Genomic DNA, 6,238 nt, shown 5'->3' with positions numbered 1-6,238 from the left:
ATTTGCAGGAGTGATAGACGATATATTTATTAGGCTGTTAGTATATCCATTATCGAAAATGGAAAAATTTGTTTCTGAATAGTACAGTACAAGTCTAATGCAAAATGAAAACTAAAATCATTTAGTTAAATCACTTTCTGGATATGTCAATAGTAGGTACAAGTCTAATGCAAAATGAAAACTAAAATCATTTAGTTAAATCACTTTCTGGATATGTCAATAGTAGGAAGCAATGCAAGTATTTTCTGAAACTAAATTTATTAAATTAAATCACTTTCCAATATTGTTTCAAGCTTGTTAGATTTATATTTTAAATTGAAAATTTTAAGAATATCTCAAATTTGATACTAGGTCAAATAAATATTTTTTTCTAAATTTTAGAATTCAGTAATATTTTCAAAATTTACCATTAATATAAAGATTTTATCTCATTTCAACTTATTCTAATTTGTTATTTTCTGTACATCAATATTTCAGAAAATACCAATCTCAAGAAAGAACGTAAAAAAAACAATTAGCCCTGCAAACAGGAATTGGGAGCTCTCCAGTGGACTTGGGTTGTTAGACTGGCGTTGGGAGAGGGAAGGATGCCCAATCCTGCAGAATTAAAGTCAAATCAGCAAGCTTAGCATTCATGCCTATACAGCAATTGGCATGCATTGTGACCACATCTCAGACTTGCTCTCTGCTGACAGAACCCACTAAAATACTTGGTATCAAGAAAAAGCATCTTCAACCCTATTTCAGACATGCGCTTCTCTGATTTGATCTCGTTCAAAACGCCCTGTTCGTGCATGTTGGGGTAGGAACTTCTGGAGTCATACCACCATTCATAAAACTCAATACTTCTGTCATTGGATCGAACGAAGTTGAAACCTCCGTTGACCGCATTCGACATGTTGTGAGGATCGCCGACGTAATTATCGCAGGCAATCTGAAAATCGGCGTTTTCATCAAATAATTGGAACGGATTCCGGAACCACAGTATATCCGTATCCTGTTCAAGAAATCATCCAGAACCAATTAATGCTTAAATATAGCATTGAGAGAATTAAATTTCAAGTTTTAATGGTAACATACTAAAATGGAAAAAAGATATATTTGCTACTTTACTGGGATTTCCGTACATTGAATTGGCACATGTAACATGTTGTCCGCAAATAATACTTTCAACTTATATCCATCTGAGAATCTGATGGATAGGAGCGAGGGCCTCACGGTTTTATTTTTGGATATATTTTGAATATGTAATTAAGCTAAGGATGAATTAATGATAATTTTCTTTATCAATTGAAAAAATAATGTTTGGAATGCATAAATAGTCTTGCTTTTGATGAGAACATAATATACGTTGGGACTAAATTTCTCTACTAACCATTGGATCATATTTAGCAATGCAATTCACAAACATAATGACACAGAATCAGAATCTACCCATGAACTAGAACAATAGAAAAATGCACCACACAAAAAGGATGAGATGGTGGCCACAAAGAGAGTTTATGTTCCAGAAAGTTAAAATTCAAACAAGGAACACCCACAAAGATAACCATGAGTCATTTGAGGATGGTTGGATTCCGGGTGGCAGTTCAATTTTTTTTATGCATATAAACCTTGGCTGCTAAGAGCATTAATGTTGAGTACACATGAGTAATATACCACCATCGCCCACACGCTTGAGGCAATGGGTGATATGGCCCTTGGCATGATTGCATGAAGGGAGGTGGGAAAGCTCGCACGAGGATGGTGGAGGAGAAGGTTTTAATGGGGAAAAGGGTAGGCAGGTGGATGATGTTGGTGAGTTTGTTCGTGGATGGAGGAGCTGGTGCACTGGACATGTTTGGTGACGCCATCCTTAGCTTCAAGCTTGTCGACGCTGCAAATATCAACGAGTATGTTTTTCGGTATCTCTCTTCCATTGCAATATTGACCTGTTTGGGTTTCTACTAGAGGGAGGGGGGGAAATTAGGAAGGATAATTGGGAAGTTAAGAATCTTGGTGGAATTGGGGTTGGCATCTGGTTGTGTTGGCTTTGTCCTGTGTCTATATTTTGCTACTGCCGGGTATTGCAACAATTTCTCTCTGGTTCGAAATCTTACTGTCATGCATGGGGATGTTGGGAACTGTGGGCTGAGGGCTGAGTGGGGATACCTATAGGGGTTTTGCAGGTAGAAGTCATGAGCTTGGTGCGGAGGGGCACAGGTGTTAGTTAAGCGACTGCCTAGGTGTGGACCACTGTTGTCGACACCAATGTAGTTGATGGGAAGTAGATAGAAACTAATGCAGATAGGGAACTGCTAGGAATCACGGGTGGGAAGTTGGGCATGAAAATATAAGAGGCTATATGTTGGTGTCTTGGGCAGAAGGGAAGGGGTCTGTTAACCATGGCTGGCCTAACTCTGCCAAGCAGCAATGCTCACCAACTTGGAATTGGTAAGGGAAAGAGAACCGGACTGCGGTAGTGGGGAGTTCGGTGTGGTGACGAGGTCTCATTGCTGGTAGCAGTAGGCCGATCCCTCCTGGGGAATGGACCTATGACCACGAAGGCCCTGACACTGATACCAAAGGGAAAGGGGAGGAGCAAGGTGGGGCGGTTATCAGTGGTAATCCAACTCATAGACGAGAGCATTGTTATATCACGATGAATTGTTTTTGGTTAACAAATTGTTGCTCTGAACATGTTTGGGGCATATCTGTCATGGCTCAACCTGCGAAAAGTCGTGGTCGTGGAAGACGGAACCAGGTGCCCAGAAACGAAAAGGAACCGAGCACGTCTGAGCTTTGCAGGGGTAGAAAATCAGTGGAAAGGCTTATCAGTGAGGCTGTAAAGGCATATCGCAAGGGCACTAATGAAGGTATTCAAAAAAATTTAGAGGAATGGGAAGTAGAAGTTGAGCAGAGCAGCGAGGCTAAGGAAGACATGGATGACAGGAGGACCCTTGTCCTGAACCCTGGTACCACTAGAGGTAGGGTAACGCAATTTAAGTAGACCTTACACCTTTATTGGCTGATGAAAATCCTATTGGGCAAGGCCATGGAGCAAATCTTGGTAGGCATGGTTGTTTCTGTCCAAGGCATGCCGAGCTGCAAACAGGAATCCCAGAAAGTTTAATGTCAACTCCATAAGCAAGATATCAGGCTTGGCAGAATTGAAAAGCATATCCCACACATCTTGGAATTGTCTGAGATGTCGGGATCGAATGTCAAAGACCCCCGCGCCTGTGGAATTGGCCTCGGAGGAACAAAATAACTAGATAATCTCCTTTGTTTAATTTTGGTTTATATGCGGATAGCTTTTACTTTTCCTTATGAAAGAATATGTATAGATAAAAATCCAGAGTATGGTCATGAAACAGAGACTTATATAGCTTGGATAGAAAGACTGAAACTTTTTTGTTTTTTGATGGTATACAATGAGGATAGGTGGTGAACAGATTTGATTTCCCAATGGGCAAGTTGAGGCCATCTCGTCAATCTATGTGGTGGAAATTTTCTTATAAATGAATGGAAAAAAAAAAACCTACCAAGCTTAAAAAAAAAAACACATTACAAATTTTTTTCTTTATAAAAATAAATTATGGCTTGTATAAAAATAAATTATGGCTTTAATAATTTTGACAAATCTGGTACTTCTGATTTAAATCTGCAAATCTAAGGCGAATAATATACATAAAATTTCCTTATTCAATGATTATTATATTCCAAAATATTCTGAAAATAATTGAAAATTTTATTAACAAGCATAAAGTCAACTAATTTACTTCATTACACACCTCACTTGAACCAGGCTTAAATATATCTATATTAGAAGTTTACATATCTCCACATGCCATTTGATTAGGGTTTGAAGCAGTTTTTCTATTCTTATCGGTATTAATCTCTCAGGTCTATGGAATTGAAATACACTTACCGAGAAAACGAAGTTGTAACCCAACACCAACACATGTTTCAGAAATAGTATTCTAGCCCACATCAGATCCAGGTAGTCTTGGGTCATAAAAACCTTCTCGCCTGAAAAATCAGATCCTTCGTTTAGCAAAAGATAGCAGTGCGGATGAATCTGTTGGCAACGCTCGAATGCCTTCTGGTCTACAGCAACGAGGAGGAGATGTTTCATTAGCTGTCGTGTGCCTTCACCGATTTGAAAGCTCTGGAGATACAAGTCCAGTAAACTGTTGTGTTCGGCCCAAGCTGCGTTTATCGTTGTGATTATCAGAGTCTTGTTTGGCATTGAAACCTTTTCTAGAAGTCTGCCTAAATCCAACTCTGAACTCTGCAAGTTGATACAGAAAAACAGTAATAGTCAAGAAAATCTATTTATTGGAGAGGACTATTCTGCCCAAAATTAATGTATGTATAAATGTTGACTTCAAAATTATCAAAGCAAAGAGTAATCATGTTAATTTCAAATTTCTCTGAAGTAAAAACAACCACAACCAGACCTTCCCTGAACTTCCCCCCAACTTCATCCCATGGTCAGAAGAAAGGTTGTTTTTTAGCCGATCTTCAAATTCTAAGATATTTTTGGAATCTGAAATTGATATAAAGCTTCAAATTTAACATATTTTTGGAATCTACAATAATACCAGACTGTGGGAATAGCAGGCATTTCCTTAAATGTGTGTTAAACAAAGTTTGACCTTTCCAATATTTAAACGTTAACTTTTCAATCCGAATTTACACAGATTGCTGTGTGGGTTACAAAAAATTGAATGCATGAAAAATTAATATATTCACAAAGCCCAACCTACATGGTTTGTCGACGAGCCGAAAAAATTTCGGCCATTGCTCACTCCAAGTGGGTTATAGTAATATTGCAGTGCAAGCACCATTGTGAATATCAAGACACATGCTACTATGACATATTTGCAGACTGTTGTGGGCTGAATGGTCTGCAATTTGTTTTCAAGCTGCTGGTTCGTCATACTCGGATCAACAAGATGTATCTCTTGCAATCTAATGGCTCTAAGGCTGAAATCCCTCGGGTCCTATACTAAAACATTTTCATTATGATTGCCACCGATACACCCAAAAATCTCCACACAATTCAACAGAAATTGAACGATTCTAGATGGTGGAAAGAGTCAAATACAGAGGCAGCCCAACCGCCGTTGTAGTCCCTGACCCGATTGATTGAAGATTGAAGTTATCTCATGGCCAACCCACAATCTGCTCAGGATGATCCGCAGCACGTCGTCAGCTGTATCCAGTTCATCATAGTTATCCATCTTGGGGCAAATTTTTTGAATTTGATTGATAATCACCAATATATATGTATGTATTTATGTATGGTGTTATTGATTTGTTAATAGGTAGGTTGTACATGTTGGTTAAACTAGTATATTATTTAAAAGTGGCTATATGTGAGACTGTATATATTTATTTTTAGATTTAAGTAAATACATTACAGCTATTGCTTATTAATGAATCAATGATATAATATATATTGGTTGCCTTAATGAATAAAAGAAGAGTCAATTATGTCAATTATTTATACTTTCATGTTGAGGATGTTGCGTTGTTTTAACTTATTTACACTGAAAATTTTGAGAACTATTTACATTGAAAATTTTGAGAAATCTGTTCGTCATCAAAATTGAAATTTTTAAAATATTTAAAAAATATAAAAATTAAATAACCATACAAAATATTTAAATAATATTGCCTCATAGAAAATTTACATGTAAAAAAATTCGATCTATATTCATATTATTTATAATAATTAATTTAATTAAATTAAATTATCTAATCTAAAAATATTTTAAAATTTATGAATAGATACAACTAACTCTTACATTTGATAATAACTAAATATTTCAAAATGGAAATCATAAAGTTCTTTCACATAACAATCAAATCACATTATGCTTTTAATGATTTGGTTGTAGTTGTGAATGGCGGTTTCGCACACTAGGGTTTAAGGTGTACTTCTGCACAAAGGTTTACGGAGTCAGTGTATAGCTTTTTGGCAGAAATTGAACAGGTATCTTTCCTTTCTTCCAGAACGATTGACTGAGGGAAGGTGGTTTTGACGGTCTGAGTAACGAAATGAATGCACGGCAGGGGAGGGGAGAGATCCCCTTCTTTAGCAATGTAACAGCTGGTAATTCCGGAAATAGCAGTGGGAATGGAAGGGAGTCGGAAATGAAACAGGGAATACCAGTAATGGGGAATCAATGGCAAGCACGGTTGGTGAACAAATGCCTTCCCCGAGCCCAGAAAAAACCCAGGTATGTAA

At 37.3% G+C, this 6,238-nt stretch overlaps 1 pseudogene across 1 annotated transcript; it reads right to left on the bottom strand.

Moving 5' to 3' along the window:
- Positions 1 to 561: 561 nt before the first annotated feature.
- On the bottom strand, positions 562 to 5,147 carry LOC149212414 (uncharacterized protein At4g15970 pseudogene; annotated as a pseudogene). The gene is made up of 3 exons (XR_016250015.1): positions 4,752 to 5,147; positions 3,911 to 4,273; positions 562 to 997 (listed from the first exon to the last, which is right to left on the bottom strand). The product of XR_016250015.1 is annotated as an uncharacterized protein At4g15970 pseudogene (transcript).
- Positions 5,148 to 6,238: the final 1,091 nt, after the last annotated feature.

The sequence above is a fragment of the Pinus tabuliformis genome, chromosome 1_1, assembly GCF_031772625.1.
Source record: "Pinus tabuliformis cultivar Carrire ecotype Pingquan chromosome 1_1, CPIR1, whole genome shotgun sequence".
In the NCBI taxonomy this organism is placed as follows: domain Eukaryota; kingdom Viridiplantae; phylum Streptophyta; class Pinopsida; order Pinales; family Pinaceae; genus Pinus; species Pinus tabuliformis.
The sequence above is the reverse complement of the archived record's forward strand: the minus strand, read 5'-3'. Positions and strand labels throughout refer to the sequence as shown.